Consider the following 16,259-nt stretch of genomic DNA (forward strand, 5'->3'; position numbering starts at 1 on the left):
CACAGAATCAGCTTCCTCTCCATTGGGACACACACACACACACACACACACACACACACACACACACACACACCCCTTCCGCCTTTCTCAGAAAGAATGGCTCTTTGGTTATCATTTTAAATGCTAATTTATTTACTTTTTGAGACATAGTATCACCTTGTAACTCTGGCTGACCTTGAACTCAGTATAAAGACCAAGCTGGCCTTAAATTCACAGAGCTCCTCCTGCCTCTGCCTCCTGAGTTCTGAGGTTAAAGGTGTACCCTAGAAAAATACTTTAGCATTTGCAGGCTAGGCTTCTTAGACATGGATCTCTTTGAATTTAAGGCCAGCCTGTCAACAAAGAGAGTGGCAGGTCAGCCAATCCTACAGAGCGAGACCCTATCTCAAAAAAAAAAAAATTAAATAAAACAAAAACACAAGTAAAAAGTTCTTTAAAAAGTCTTTTAGCTGAGAGTTGGCTAAAAAAGAAAGTAAGAGCAAAGTCATCTGTAATCCACAAACTGCACATCTAGGTTTCAGTTGTGAAATGCCTGTTGCTGCTCCACCCACCCGGTCCCTGGATCTCAGCTGCCTTCCTTCATTCTGGCCTCGCACCTCAGCGCGAACTTTTGCGCGCTGCACGCGACCCCCTCCGAGTTCCCGCCTCTTTCCACTCTGGCCCCGCCTTCCGCTCAAATCCCCGGGCCCTGATACCGCCTCGCGACGCTTGCGCACTGGGGAAGGTAGGCGGAGTCTTAAAGGAGGAGGAGCTGGAGAGTCTTGACCGGGGCGGGGTGGGGCGGGGCCGGACGGGGCGGGGCGAGGCGGGGTGGGGCGGGGCGGGAAGCCGGGGGAGGAGGCCGCGCGGGGTGGGGCCCGGCGGGTACGCGCTCGCTGCGTCGACGTGCTGACGACAGGACGCCCAGGCCGGTGTGTGTCGGTGTGTATGTGTGTGTATGTGTGTGTGTGTGTGGTGTGTGTGTGGTGTGTGTGGTGTGTGTGGTGTGTGTGTGTGTATGTGTGTGTGTGTGTGTGTGTTTGTATGTGTGTGCGCGCTCCAAGAGTGTATTTGTATATCGGCGGTCCCGCAGGTCCCGGATGTTGCGGGCAGTATGAGGCGAGCGCAGGGGGACAGGGACCAGCAGCTGTCGCCGCCGTTCTCAGGTGAGTGTGTGTGTGTGTGTGTGTGTGCCTCAAGAGTCGAAGAAGGGGGTTGGCCTGTCGGGTTGCGGGGGTTTTCCTTGAGAAGTGACTAAACCCCCAAACACACACTTTCCCTAATGTATTATTCTCTGTCCCATATCCTACGTTGGTTTCATGGCCTGAGGAAGCCAGAGTCTAGTCAGCGGTCTGTTCTTCCTACCTCAAGCATTCTGAAAACACAAACGCGCCCCCTGTCTCCTGCCTCCCTCACCATCATAGCCCCAACCCCATCCCCCTTGCCAAATAGTGAGCTGTCGCCTGCGGCGAGATGGAAAACTGCGCATGCTCGAATGTGAAGGAGCTCCGGGTGCCTGGTCGCTGCCTCAGGACGCATGCGCATTGCTGTTTTGCAGGGACCTGCGGGATAAAGAGCCCCTTGACCAAGAGCCCGCCTTCTTCACTAAACTTGCCACCCAATAGTGAGCTTGTCGCTCCGATCGGAGAGGGAGAATTTAAATTATGCGAGGGATTTAAGGACAAAGCACTATTTGCATCTGGTGTTGCCCTAGAGACTCCCAGGCTACCAACGCCTCCTAGAGCCAACGTGTCCCACGCTGACCCCTCTTTTGAAACTAACTGCAACTTCTAGTTCTAGAATTACTTCCCTTTCCACCACTCCCGTCGTCATGCTGAAACCTTACTACAAATTTCCCCTAAATATAGGAGTAAGTCCAACTCGTTTATTCTAGCAGGGGATTTTGATAGTCTTGTTAAAAAAAGGACTTGTTGGGGCTGGAGAGATGGCTCAGTGGTTAAGAACACCCGACTGTTCTTCCAGAGGTCATGAGTTCAATTCCCAGCAACCACATGGTGGCTCACAACCATCTGTAAAGAGATCCGATGCCCTCTTCTGGTGTGTCTGAAGACAGCTACAGTGTACTTATATATAATAAAATAAATCTTTAAAAAAAAAAAAAAAAAAAAAAAAAAAAAAAAAAAAGGACTTGTTAAAAGGTCCATAAAAAAGAAACTAAGGTGGGAATTTTTCTTTAGTAAAATTTTGAGTTGCCTTTACAGAGTAGATAAGGAAGGATAAGTGTCACACAGTTTAAGGCTTGAGGTAACAAAACGGAAATCAAGACATCAGTAGCTTCATTTCAGCCCTTTTACTTTGTGCGACCTATTTGGTTTGGTTCTTTGTGTGTGTGTGTGTGTGTGTGTGTGTGTATGAAAGTTCTTCCATTGGGTTCGGTCCCCAGCTCCAAAAAAAAAAAAAAAGAAAGAAAGAAAAAAGAAAGTTCTTCCATAGTGTTTTACATTTAGTTGTACAGTTAAGTTGTACATTCTGTGACTATATGAAAAGAGAGGCAATCAGAAACAATTGAACAACTTGTGCAGAAGTATTAGTTTCAAATAATTTGAGCGATAATTCTTTCATACTGGCAAGTTCCAAAAAATTAAAATGAGGAACTTTACAAAAATATTCCAGTGACTTAGGACCCAAGGTTTTAGCTGACAGACTAAACTTGGTTCTTTAGTTTGTTGCTGTGCCATCCCTCTTAGAAACTTTGTCTTAGCTCTACCATAGAGGGAAAAAAGGTCTGTTTTTGACACAGTCAAGTTCTTGTGTAGCCATGGCTGGCCAGGAATTCCCTATGAAGATCAAGCTGGTCTCAGGACTGATTCACTACCTCTGACTCTCTTTTTTTTTTTTTTTTTTTTTTTTGGTTCTTTTTTTTTTCGGAGCTGGGGACCGAACCCAGGGCCTTGCGCTTCCTAGGCAAGCGCTCTACCACTGAGCTAAATCCCCAACCTCCCTCTGACTCTCAAGTGCTAGGTATATACCACCACATTTGGTCCCAAAGATAAACACTTTCTACTAGCAAAAAGTTTGCTGAATTGTATTGAAAATGAATAGCTAAATTGTTGTTGGGTGGAGAGAATGGAAAAGGGAAGGGCATTTTCTGTTTTTCAGTTGTCTGGCTAACCTAATGTCTCAGCCTCTTGGGAGTGGGATATGAATCAGCCTTGTTTTGAAATTCCCTTTCCTTTGTGTTCTTTCTTTGGTATTCTCACAAGACATATTTTGGTTGGCCTTTTAACTCTAGAACCTCATGTTCTTGGGCTTTAAAGTATATACTTTCCACTTCCTCTTTTAACACTGGGCTTTATGTGGTTCAGCTGTCTATTGTGCTGTTTCCGGTTGCCATGTTGCACTTGGAACCAAGAGATGACAGAAGCAGCACAGGGGTTGTGGGGAGCACATATATCATCCTTGTTGGGAAAGAGCTGGATACTCAGCCCACCCCCACCCCCAATCCCCAGTAGTATAAGTTACTGTGTTAGCTCCACATTTAGGACCAGGGCACTTGGCGTCCTTTGGTATTTTAGTGGCTACACCTCTTGAAAGAGTTGTTAGAGTGGCTGGAATGGTAGCTGGAGATACTTTATGTGGCCTGCCTCCTCGCCTGGATCATGCTCTTGTAAAATCTAGAAGTGAAGCTAATAAGGTAATCCCTGTCTCTCTTCCCCTTAGGCTTTCCTCATCTAGGATGTTTGTTGTTATTTGGAAACATTTTATCTCTGAATTCACTGAAGCCTTATTTAAGTTTTTCATGATACAAAAGCATGAGTCGCTTTTAGGCTTAAAAATAAGTTGTTAATTCATATCGGTGCAGAATTTTGTTTAAAAATAAAAGGTAATACAGATGTCAAAAACAATCCGAAAGATTCACGGTGGGAGTGAAAACCCTTCCATTCCAAGGTTCTCCTCCCATCCATCAAGTCACCCTTCTCAAAGGCAGTGTCTCCTCCTTCCAGAGTGTGCACAGCACAAACGCATACAGATTCTTTGGTGTCTGTTTTTCACGAATGCTAAGATACTTTGCATACTTTATACTTTTCCACTCAGTTTATCTTGGTGGTCATTTCTTATAGTACGTGTAGCATCTCCCTTTTAAAAAGTGACAAGGGTTGTACTGTGTATGATATGCCATCAGTCAACTAGTTCTTAGTAAGCATTAGGATTGCAGAGCCACAATTCATGTTTTTGTGTGTCCTGGTGTCTGTTGGGTTAGATTTTTTTGTGAATGTGCCAGAACAATGGGTATATGCCTTTTTAATGTTGGCAGTGTTGCTGAGTTGTTCTCCACAGAGGTTTATCAATTTATGTTGGTGCCAACAGTTCATCTGTGTTTCCTAATCCACACTCATGACTTAAAAATCTGCTTTTTTTTTAAAATTTATTTATTTTATGTATATAGGTACACTGTAGCTGTCCTCAGACACACCAGAAGAGGCCATCAGATCTCATTACAGATGGTTGTGAGCCACCATGTGGTTGCTGGGATTTGAACTCAGGACCTCTGGAAGAGCAGTCAGTGCTCTTAACCGCTGAGCCATCTCTCCAGCCCCGACTTAAAAATCTTATGCAGTGTTTTCTCTTTTCTGTTAAGCTCTTGTATAGTTTCATAAATTTCATTACACTGAGGAGTTATGGACAAACTCTGTGCCTGTTTTGTACTTCGAGAGTATTAGGGGACACTCTTCTATGAAAGAATGATGCATAGGGACATAGCCTGGGTAACAACAAACCCATGGCATTTCCAGGAAGGCCTATGAGACCTGAATTCCAGTTTCCTCATCTTCACTCTCAGTCTGGTTTGTGTGGAACTCCAAAAGCTTATGTGTTCTTTTGTGATATCATCTTGGTAGCTATGAGCAAAGGCCAATGAGCTGCTTTTTGTTGAGTTGAAAAAATAACTCAGTAGCTAAGATACTTTACTAAGTGTCTATTTTCTCAGCAGAATGTTGGCCTTAGCAGTCTTCTGACTGCAGAATACCTTATTATGAGCTGTAAAGAGAGAAAAGGCTGGGTATGATGGAGCACACCTTTAATCTCAGTACTCAAGAGGCAGAAGCAGGCAGATCAATGTGGGTTTAAGGCCAGCTAGAACTTCATAGTGAGACCCCTACCTCTCCCAGCTCCAGCCCCACAAAAAAGAATGAATGAATGAATGAATGAATGAAGAGATGTCTGTACCTGAAGGAGATTGTGGTCTAACAAGATGCACTGACTATGAAATGAGTCAGAAAATAAAGTGTAAATAATACTATGCTTATGTTCTCTGAGATGTGATGAAGGATTGAGAGAGTTTGCTTGGAGGGCTTTCTGAGGGAGGAAGTGTATGCTGAGGTGTGTGTTGTTTGCTTTTCTTCTACTATTGAAAGTTCAAACATACAGAAAAGTAGAGAGGTAAGTTATTACCCTTCTGTCTACCATATTAACTTCACACTTGCTGTATTATAAAATATATATGTGCTAAACATGTTAGGATATATACTATTCAAACTTTTATATAGTTCAAATATACTTCACCCTTTCGATGAAATACATTGTTTTACTCAATTGTTTTTATAGTATTTGTCAAAAGGCGATTTGAGTAATTTTAAATTTTATTTTATATTTGAGACAAAATCTTACTATGTAGTCCTGGCTGGTCTAGAGTTCACTGTTTAGACCAAGCTGGCCTCAAACTCATAGAGAGCCACCAGCCTCTGCCCCTCAAGTCCTGGAATCAAAGGCGAGTACCACTATACCTCCCGTTGTTTGTATTTTTCCCCGCTTCAGACATGTCTCTTTAGTTTCAGAGCTGTTTGAAACTACTCAGGATTAGTGGCTTTTGCTCTTTGAAGAGACCAGGCCATTTGTGTTCCAATGTACATCATCTCTTACAATTTTCTGGGTTTTTTTGGTTTCATAATTTGTTCTTTTATTGGTCTAAGGTGGTACTGAGACCTAAAGGCTTGGTTAGATTCCTGGAAATCAGTGTTAGGAGAACAGCACTAGAGCCTCTGCTAATGATATGCAACTTAGTTGTATGTCTTAAGGTGATGAAACTCAGACTTTTCAGTGTAATGTCCTCCTTCTATCATTAGCAGATAGTCTTTAGAATGGTCCCATTGTGGCTACTGTTATTTTTCCAGTAGTCTTTCTCCTAATGTGATGGCCTTACTTTTCTCAGTTAAGTAGTTGTAAAGTGATGGTTTAAAAATTCTGCCATTCTTTTTCTTTGGCTAGTTTTTTTATTTTCTAAAATCTTTCCCTTATTAGGTAGGAGTAAATTACAGTTTCTACCAAAAAAGGCTGAGGTGAATCTTTCTTTCCATTTAATATTTCCTGAGTAAAGAGGTGGTATAATTAATAGGCAGTTTAGAAAGACTACAGACAACAGTCCTGGGGATTTGTTAAAGACCTGGAACATGGGAGGCAAGGAAGTCCTCTACCTTGGGTTCTCCCCATAGCCATCATCTTTACTGGTAGCAAATGACTAGCTTCTTTTTCTTTCTGTGAGTATTATATTGCTCTCATGGATTTTAATGTACTGTGTCTTACCAACAGTTACAACATTCTTTACAGTGCACATGGTGTTCTCTGTTTTGCCTCTGGAGGCCTCTCAGCTCAGCAATGTGAGTGCATTCTTGCTTGTGGCACAAGAAGTTTCTGCCTGTATTTTTTTTCCTGTATTTTTTTAATGTGCAGCCATTGCTTTGCCTTTCTTTTTCTTATTTTAAAATTTTTACCCTTATTTTTATCTTATGTGTATAGTGTTTTGCCTGTATGTATGTCTGTGCACTGTGTGAATACAGTGCTCTTGGAGGCTTGAAGAAGCCCCCTGAACAGTTATGAACTGCTATGTGGGTGCTAGGAATTGAACTTGGGTCCTCTAGAGGAGCAGCCAGTGTTCTTAGCCAATGAGCCATCTCTCCAGCCCCACACTTTACCTTTTTGTAATTTCCCTTTCAGTAAATTAGGTTGTTCATGTCCTTTATGGGGCTCTGCAGCTAAATTATGAAAAACAAAGATGCCTTTATTTTATTTCTGTTACTTAGTGTTTGACTCTCTGTGCTGCTGGTATTGCTAAGATCTAGATCTTAGAATCTACAACTTTTTTGTCTTGAAATTTTTTTTTTTTTTTTTTTTTTTTTTTTGGTGAAAGATGGTAGTGTCCCAAGTGACGGCATTACTATCTCCCACATGAACATAAAGGTGGCTATAGAGAATATTGGAGCTCCCCCACCCCCGTCCTCCCTGCCTTTGAGGGCAATGTTGCAATGTTGCTTTTTTTTTTCTGGGATGAAATATAAGGAAATGAGGGCTGGGATGCAGCTCAGTTCTTAGAGTGGTTACATAGCATGCAGGAAGCCCTGGATTAGATTTCTAGCACCACCTAAACTGGGCTTGCTGGCCCACATTTCTGATCCAAGAACTTGGGAGGTCAAAGCAGGAGGATCAGAAGTTCAAGGCATCCATTAGCTACATAGGGAGTTTGTCACACAGACTTTTTGGAGCATGTGGTGTTCTGACATTTTATAAAAGAAGTCTTTGTGGGGATATGTATAAGTAATTGCTTTCCTTTCCACATTTAAAGCATTTCTTTTAAAATTTCCACATATATCTCTCTACATAAATGTTATGTAAGATTCTGCTGTTACAGCACATATTTTTCATTATTATTAGATTTTCATCTTTAAAAAGGAGCAAGACAAATTGTTCTTAATTAGGGAAAAATTTCAGCCAAACCATGACCTCTGATTCCCAGTCGTCTTAACTCGGGGTCTGGAACATTGCTGCATCCTGTGATACTGGTGTACTGTAGACTTAGGAAAAAACGTCTGCTCATCTGAGTGCTTTTTGCAACTCTGTCACACTAATGAAGGCTAGTTTGTAGCTGGTCTTAGAATCTAGAATAATTCTTGCATTAGTAAAAAATGTTTAATGAGATGCTTCCTATGCAGCAATACTTTGGATAATTTCATGTTCCTCAGAGCCAGACAATAACAATATTCTGATACCTATCTGAAATCCATTTCCCAAGTTCTCTTTACCATCTTGTCATATTTACAAGGTTACTTATTCTCAGTCTGGTTTCATAACAATACTGGCTCCACATTACATTCTGCTTGTGTGTTTGAGGAAGCACACCTGTTTCTTGTGTTTGTTTTCAGGCATGGTGAAATTACTCTGCAAGACTCTGTGGACATATTTGCTAATACATTGGATTCAGTTCCTTCTTTCACTTTTGTTTTTATAAAGCTCCCATTACAGGAACACTTGGGCCATTATTATTACTATAGTCATATTTTATGTATTTTTGAATTAACTAATCTAGTGTGTGTGTGTGTGTGTGTGTGTGTGTGTGTGTGTAAATGTGTATTCCAGGTTACATGTACAACTTCCAAGAATTGGTTCTCTTTTTCTAAGTGTGGGTCTCAGGGATGAAACTCAGGTCGTCAGGCTTTGCAGCAAGTGCTTTTCCCAGCTGAGCCATCTCTTAGATATGATAGTCACACTGTCACAGAATTAGCTATAAGTTGCAAAGGTGTTCTCTGTATATGGCAAAGCTGGTCGTGTAGCTTTATTGGCGCTGGATACAGATCACAAGAGTAGATATTAAATGTATAGCAAGAGTAGATATTAAATGTATAGTAAGTCTTCCTGGACACCATGAGCATTATTCTTGACTGTTCTAAGAAGCTGTTGGCATACAATTTCCTGCCGTCACCAGCTACCACAGAGAGCTTATACAATTTTTCAAAAAACTTCTAATTTCTCCTGTCTCTAGATCTGATTTTTTATTTGTAAGAGGGAAAATGTACTTGTAATTATTTATTTCCCTAAATTGAGATGTATATATTCTTTTACCTGATATTTATAAAAAGGCAGCCATATAGAAGCTTGCTATAAATACAATAAGCTTTTCAATGTCGAACATTGTTTGTACTGCTGGGTTTGCATTTTAAATTGTGAGCTGTGCGTATGGCGCACACCTGTAGCTCCAGTCCTTGGATGGGAGAGGCAGCACAGTACTGCTCTGTCCAAGCTCAGTCTGGTCTATGTGTGGAGGTCTAGGGCAGACAAGGCCACGCAGTGAGATATACTGCCTTAAGAACATAAAAAGTGACAGTGTATTCACATACATAGAATAAATAAATAAATCTTTAAACACACACACACACACAAAGTAAGGGCTGGAGAACACTCAGTTGGTAAACAGAGTTGAGATCTCTAGAACCTGTTAAAAGCCAGTATGGCACCTTGTACTTATAACCCAGTGCCAGGAGGCAGAGACAGGAATATTCCTGGGACTTGACAGTCTAACCAGTGAACTCAGTGAACCTGTCTCAAAACACAAGGGGAAGTGATGAAAGAAGACACCTGATGCTGACCTTTGCCTCCACATGCACCCATATCATCAACGCAAAATAATAAGTAATCCTAAGTATGAGCTACTTTAAACGTAGAAAAGTATAAATAATGCCACCCATATGCTATCACCCAGTTATATAAAATCATTTTTTATGTGTATATATGTGTGTAAAGGATAGAGGACAACTTTGGGTATCATTCCTGGAACACTGACCAAATTCTTTGAGACATGTCTCTTATTGGCCTGGAGCTTAGTAATTGGTATAGATTGGCCAGCAAGCTTCTGCTTTTAACTGTCTTCCCATCACTGAGATTATAAGCCCAAGCCACGCCCAGCTTTTAAAGAAAAGTCTTTTATTAAAAAGATTTATTTTTAGTTTGAGTGTTTGCCTACAAGTGTGCGTGTGCACTAGTGTCAACAGAGGCCAGAATAGGGTGTTGGATCACTTGAAGAAGAAATGACAGGAGGTAGTTGTGGATTGACATGGGGTCCTGGGATCCAAACCCTGGGTCTCTGGAAGAGCCACCAGTGCTATTAACAGCTGAGCCTTTTATTTCTCCAGCCCCTTTGCCTGACATTGTTATATTGATTTTCAGAATCTAACTTAGAAATGCTATGAATAATAGGTATACAAACTTTGATTTTAAAAGTCGATTTCAATTCTTTAGTGTATAGATCTAGAGTTAGAATTCCTAGATCATATGGTAATTCTATTTTTGATTTTTTTTCAAGATCCTTCGTTCCATTTTTTCATGGTGCCTGTACCATTTTACATTCCTATCCACACAGACGTTCCAAGTTCTCCACATCCTTACCAACACTTTTTTTTCTTCTTGGTACTGGCATCCTAACAGGTGTTGTTGAATTCTTTTTTTAGCTTTATCTTTTATTGAAGTTGAATTTTAAGTTTTATTTATCTTTAATTTTTTAAAAATTCATTATGTTTTGTTTGTTTGTTTATGTGTTTATGTCTGTGTGTTATGTGTATGTGGGTGGCCATGCAGACCAAAAGAGGGAGTCAGATCACTTGGTGCTGGAGTTACTGGTGTTTTTGATACCTAATGTGGGAACCGAACTCTGGTTCTCTGGAACAGTAGTATGTGCTCTTAACTGCTGAGCCATTTCTCCAGTCCTCAAGGTTTGTTTTTGGGACACTTTGTAGCCGGGCTGGCTTGAAACTTATGATCCTCCTTCCTTAGTCTGTCAAGTGTTAGAGTCTAGATTACAAGTGTCAGTCTTCATGACCAGGATAAACTCTAACAATCAGACCAATTTTGCTGTCCTTTCGATGTTTGTGTAACCTAGTCTGTCCTCAAACTTGTGAAGTTTCTGCTTCCCTATTGTGAGGCTTGCAGTCATATGCCATTAAACCTCTTTTTGTTTGTTTGTTTGTTTGGTTTTAATTTCGTCTGCTCTTTGGGTGTGTTTGCTTTACAGAAGGAATTCCTTTATGTTAGGGTAATAATTAAGTCTTATTTTCTCATATATGTTTATAGTTTTTCTTTTTACATATAGGTCTCTACCAGCAATTTATTTTGATATTCAGTGTGGGAAAGATTAAACTCTTTTTCTATAAGAAAGCCTTAAAACAGGGATCTACTTTTCCATGGGATAACTCAACGACCCAACCCCATGTTTTGGATAATCCATTTGTTCCCTATTCTTGTTAAAATGTCATTTGTGTTTGTCTGCATATACGAGGGTTTTCTCTCTATTGTCTTTATGTGGTTGGCCTGTCTTGTGCTGTGCCATTGGCTGGTTGGCCTGTCTTGTGCTATTATTGTATGTTTTCCTTTTTTTTTTTCTTTTTTTTTTTTTTTTCTTTTCTTTTTTCAGACCTGGGGACTGAACCCAGGGCCTTGCGCTTGCTAGGCAAGCGCTCTACCACTGAGCTAAATCCCCAACCCCCCCCCTTTTTTTTTTTAAGATTTTATTTATTATATGTATGTATGTGAATACACTGCCACTGACTTCAGACACACCAGAAGAGGGCATCAGATCTCATGTGAGCCACCATGTGGTTGCTGGGAATTGAACTTAGGATCTCTGGAAGAACAGACAGTGCTCCTAACCACTGAGCCATCTCTCCAGCCCTGTAAGGCTATTTTTATCAGAGACTTACAATAATTGTTCTTGTCTGATAAGCAAGGCTCAGTGTCTCTCTCTTTTTTTTTTTTTATGTTCATCAAGTTCCTTGAAAAACCCTGTTTGGTTGTTTGGTAGATTTTTTTTTAATTCTTTTTTTTTTTTAAGACATACCAGAAGAGGGCATCAGATCTCATTACAGATGGTTGTGAGCCACCATGTGGTTGCTGGGACTTGAACTCAGGACCTCCGGAAGAGCAGTCAGTGCTCTTAACCACTGAGCCATCTCTCCAGCCCTGTTTGGTACATTTTAATGCAGTCATTTGCCATTGAAATATATTGTGTGCTATATCATGACCTCTAAAAGGGGGAAAACTAATAACTTTTGAATGAGTCTATAATTTCAACTCACCTTTGTTTTGTTTGTGTGGTTTTTATTTTTATATAGAAAAGGTGACCTGTTATGGTTATATAAAGACATCAATAAAACAGTTTTGGTATTGAACCTGATGGTATTAAAGACTTCTCTCCTCTCTCTCTCTCTCTCTCTCTCTCTCTCTCTCTCCCTCTCCCCCTCTCCCCCTCCCTCCCTCCCTCTCCCTCTCCCCCTCCCCCCCCCCCCAGTTGTTATTTTGGAGACATGATTTCAGTTTATCTCAGATTGGCTTCCAATTTGTGGCAATCCTCTTGACTCAACTTCCTAAATGATGGATTACAAGTATGAGTCACCCTGCCCAGTAGTGTTAAAGCCCTGATAATAAGGAAATGGAACCTACTTAAACAAAGAGATTATCAAAAAGATATATAGCAGCTGTATAGCACAAGGGAAGCTAAACAACTAGACCTCAGAACGTCCTGGAGCCAGAACAGTTGCATGGACTCCCAACAGTAAGAACAGTAGACTTTGCTGCTCTGTAAATAGACTTCAGTTTCCATGAAGGGTAATTCAGATTCCTAAGGGAGGTCTGATTTGGTCAGGCTAAGGCTTGATTTCCCATGGGCCACATATGTGCCCCAGGTTCAACTCCAGTTGTTTATGGGGAAGGGGAAGTTTGATATAAAAAGAAATTTGGGGAATGGCTGGAATTAGAAACAGGATTTTCTTTGAGTAATGATGAATTTTAGGATTCCTTACAATCTTAACGTTCTTAGTGTTGTGAGGGTTTGTTTTTTTTTTAATTTGTTTTTTCCAATGAGGTTGCACCTATTGGTCATTACTAAATTAGAACTTAGAATACAGGATTGGAGAGATGGCTCAGCAGGTCAAGGTGCTTGCCACCACCATGGTGGAGGAAGAGAACTGATTCCTACAGGTTGTCCTCCAACCTTCATTTTGTATACTATGGCATGCACACTCTAAATACATATAATATACTGAAAAAGAAAACATCAAGAAAAAAGTTTTAAGAATTTTTTTTACTTTAAGAATAAAGTCATGTCATCAGGCATGGGGAAGAATACCTTTAATCCCAGCACTCAGGCAGGTGGATCTCTTGAATTTGAGGTCAACTTGGTCTATGTAGTAATAGTAAGTTCTAAGCCAGCCAGGACTATATAGTAAGACTTTTTCTCAAAATACATGAACAAACCAAAGTCCTCATCTTGTATTAAACTAAAAGTATTTTTAAAAAGTTGAGCAAGGGTAGGATTTAGCTCAGCGGTAGAGCGCTTGCCTAGCAAACGCAAGGTCTTGGGTTCGGTCCCCAGCTCCAAAAAAAAAAAAAAGTTGAGCAAGTGGTGGTGGTACACACCTTTAATCCCAGCATTAGGGATTAAATAATAAAAGGATATAGAATTTAGGAGTGTTCATACCTTTAATCCCAGGACTTAGGAGGCAAGAGGCAGCAGATCTCTGAGTTCAAGGCCAGCCTGGTCTGCAGAGTGAGTTCCAGGATAGCCAGGGCTACACAGAGAAACTGTCTCAAAAAAGCAAAACCAACAGCCAACCAAAAAAAACCCCCCAAAAACTTGAAAAATTACTAAGTTTGGTTGTAAATCTCTTCAATGTCTAGCTTAGTAGAAGACAGATAAGCTAAATTTTTACATCTGGTTCTATATTCTTGTTTGTTTGTTTGGTTTTTCAAGACAGGGTTTCTCTATTTAGCTTTGGCTATTTTAGAACCCATTCTGTAGATCAAGCTAGCCTCTAACTCAGACATCTGCTTACCTCTGCCTCCTGAGTGTTGAGATTAAAAGCATGTTTCTTTTTGAGACAGTCTTTTTACTTAATCTGTGGCTGTCCTGGAACTCGGTATGTGGACCAGATCTGCCTGCCTCTGCCTCCTGAGTCCTGGGATTAAAGGTATGAACACTCCTAACATTCTATATCCTTTTATTATTATGCGTGTGCTCTGTGAGAAAGTTGGGGGTGGAGGATGGAGGGAGGGAGGGAGGGAGGGAGGGAGGGAGAGGAAGAGAGAGAATGAGCACATATGTACCACTGTGAGTATGAAAGGATCAGAGGATAACTTTCAGAAGTCATTTCTTGCCTTCTACCTTGTTTTAGAGGAAGAGCCTCTCTCGTTTCTGCAGTTGTTGCATATCTCAGTTTAGCCAGTTTCTGAGCCTGTGAGTGATTCTACTGGGAGATTCTCCCACCTCCCCATCGCAGTGCAAGGATTACAGGGTTGTCAGGGCTTCCTGCCAAGTATTTTTACCAACTGAGCCATGCTCCTGGCTCTTTGCTTCTATATTCAATCTGACGTGATAGATTATTTTTGTTGAAATGCAGGAAGGAAGTATAGTCTCAAAGGACAGTTAGAAAAGGAAGAGGTATTTTATTTTATAGTCATTTCAGATAATCACATATATTTGATATTATAATAAAACTGACAAACATTAATTTTTTTGTAAGTTAGTTTGCACTGTTGATCTGAAATTATATTGCTGTAACTGTTATTGACATATGTTGATATGTCCTATATTTGAATAAGCTATTTATTTAAAGAGATTGAATCTCCTTATGTTGCCCAAGCTGGCTCCAAACTCTTTCAGGAGATCCTTCTGTCTTCCTGAGTAGCTGGAACAAGTGGACAGTTGAATGGATTTTACCAATAGTCTCAGGCACTGGTCCTTTAGAAAATTATTGACTCACTGAGTTCAGCAGAGCTTCTAAATGTCTAAAACATCATTTTCAAAAAACACTTTAGTTATGATTACCATTCTTTTCATGAAAAAAGAAATTGTCAAGCAGCTACAATTACCCAAAATTGTAAGGTTTTTTTTTTTTTTCATTAAATGTTCAGATTTTATCATTGGCAACAAATACTGTCAGTTGTTTTCCTTAATGTGACAGACTCACTTCATTTTCAAGAAAATCTCTGCTATGTATTTATGTCTGAATAACTAGTTTGTTCTTTTTCCAAGAAAAAGTAGTGTTTCATTGAAAAGAAGCTAGTTGAGCTCAAAACTCAGTCACAAGTGCTTTTCCTCGAAACCATTGCGCTTGAGGCTGCTGAGAAGTGCTTTCTGTATACCTCCTTTTTCTGTTCACAAAATATTCATGGTTTTATTTTTATTACTTCATCAAGAACATTCTTGAGCCAAGCCCACATCTGTAATCCTCACATTTGGGGAGTTGAGGAAGAGGATCTAGAGTTTAGTTGAAGGTTAGACCTGGGCTGCATGAGATCCTGTCTCAACAGAACAGGAGAAACATTCTTAGTGCAGTTGACTTTTTTCGAAGTTATCAGTGGATAACATTTCAAAATTAGGACTGATTTACCTTACCTTATGCTAGGTGCAACAGTTTCTACTCATTATTACTTTGTGTAATCAGAACAAATGTCAACATAAACCTAAACAACTTATGATTAATATTGAAACAGTTATGACTTTGAAGACCTTTTGAAAGGGCTCTGCCATATATCTATCTGCACACCATACTTTGAACTTCAGCCTTAGGAAGAGATACAAGTGCATCATGGGGTAGTCTTACTGGATTGCTAGGGTAGTCACTTTGAGTTGCTTAACAGGATTGTCAAAAGGAATGCTACATTTTAAAAGTACATAAAATATTTTAGATTTCTTGACTAAAAAAATGTGCTAGGAATTAACATTTTCAAACACCAGAGTTGAAGGCCTTAAGCTTTTCAGCTAGATTTTCTTTCAACTATGTGATAATCTTGGTATAAACTATTTTAATAACATGCCACTTTAACATTTTTCAAACATTAGGAAATTTAAGTAAATTTTTATTTATTTATTTGTTTGCACATGTGTGTGTGGAGGTCAGAGGGTAGTTCGGAGGAAATTGTTCTCTCCTTTCACCATATAGATCCTAGGAATCAAAAAGTATAGAACTCTGATTGGCAGAGAAGGGAAAGGGAAATTTAGGCTGAAGATGCCAGGAGAAAAACTGTGGAGATGGAGAAGGGATAAGGAATATTGGGTTATAATCCTAGGTCTACTTAGGGGTTCTTGAATCCTCTGTATAGATAACATTTAAGAAAGTGTCTGTCGGAGGTCAAAGAGACAAGAGCAGAGGCAAAAGCTATGAGGCATGTTTGTGTCTGTGTGTTCAAAGATTCAGCAAGGAAGCCAACATAGCTAGAATTAAGTGAGCGAGAGACAAAGTAGAAGTGAAGCTAATGAAGTCTAGTTCTTCTAGTACTGTTTGCTAGCATAGCACATCCAGGGACCCTGCAAGAGTTTTAATTCCTGGGCTATGCCTATACCACTAAGTAGGAATCTTTGCAGGTAGGACTGTGGCAGAGAAGAGGGAGAGAAGTGACTGTGTTTGAGAAGTATGTCAAAGAAGGAATCCATTTAATTATAGATTGAATGTGGGGGTTGAGGGAAAGGAAATGTCATGAATGATTCCAGGTTTCTGGCTCAAGAA

The 16,259-nt window shown here is 40.2% G+C and overlaps 1 protein-coding gene across 27 annotated transcripts in view; it reads left to right on the top strand.

Moving 5' to 3' along the window:
• The first annotated feature begins 862 nt into the window (after positions 1–862).
• Positions 863–16,259, top strand: part of Spop (speckle type BTB/POZ protein) — an 81,166-nt gene continuing 65,769 nt past the window's right edge. For 8 of the 27 annotated variants that reach the window (XM_087570731.1, XM_087570730.1, XM_087570718.1 and 5 more), the window contains exon 1: positions 863–1,145. The gene's annotated coding sequence lies outside the window, so the exon portion shown is untranslated. 27 annotated transcript variants of the gene reach the window in all.

The sequence above is a fragment of the Rattus norvegicus genome, chromosome 10 (genome assembly GCF_021556685.1).
Source record: "Rattus norvegicus strain SHRSP/BbbUtx chromosome 10, alternate assembly SHRSP_T2T, whole genome shotgun sequence".
NCBI lineage: Eukaryota > Metazoa > Chordata > Mammalia > Rodentia > Muridae > Rattus > Rattus norvegicus.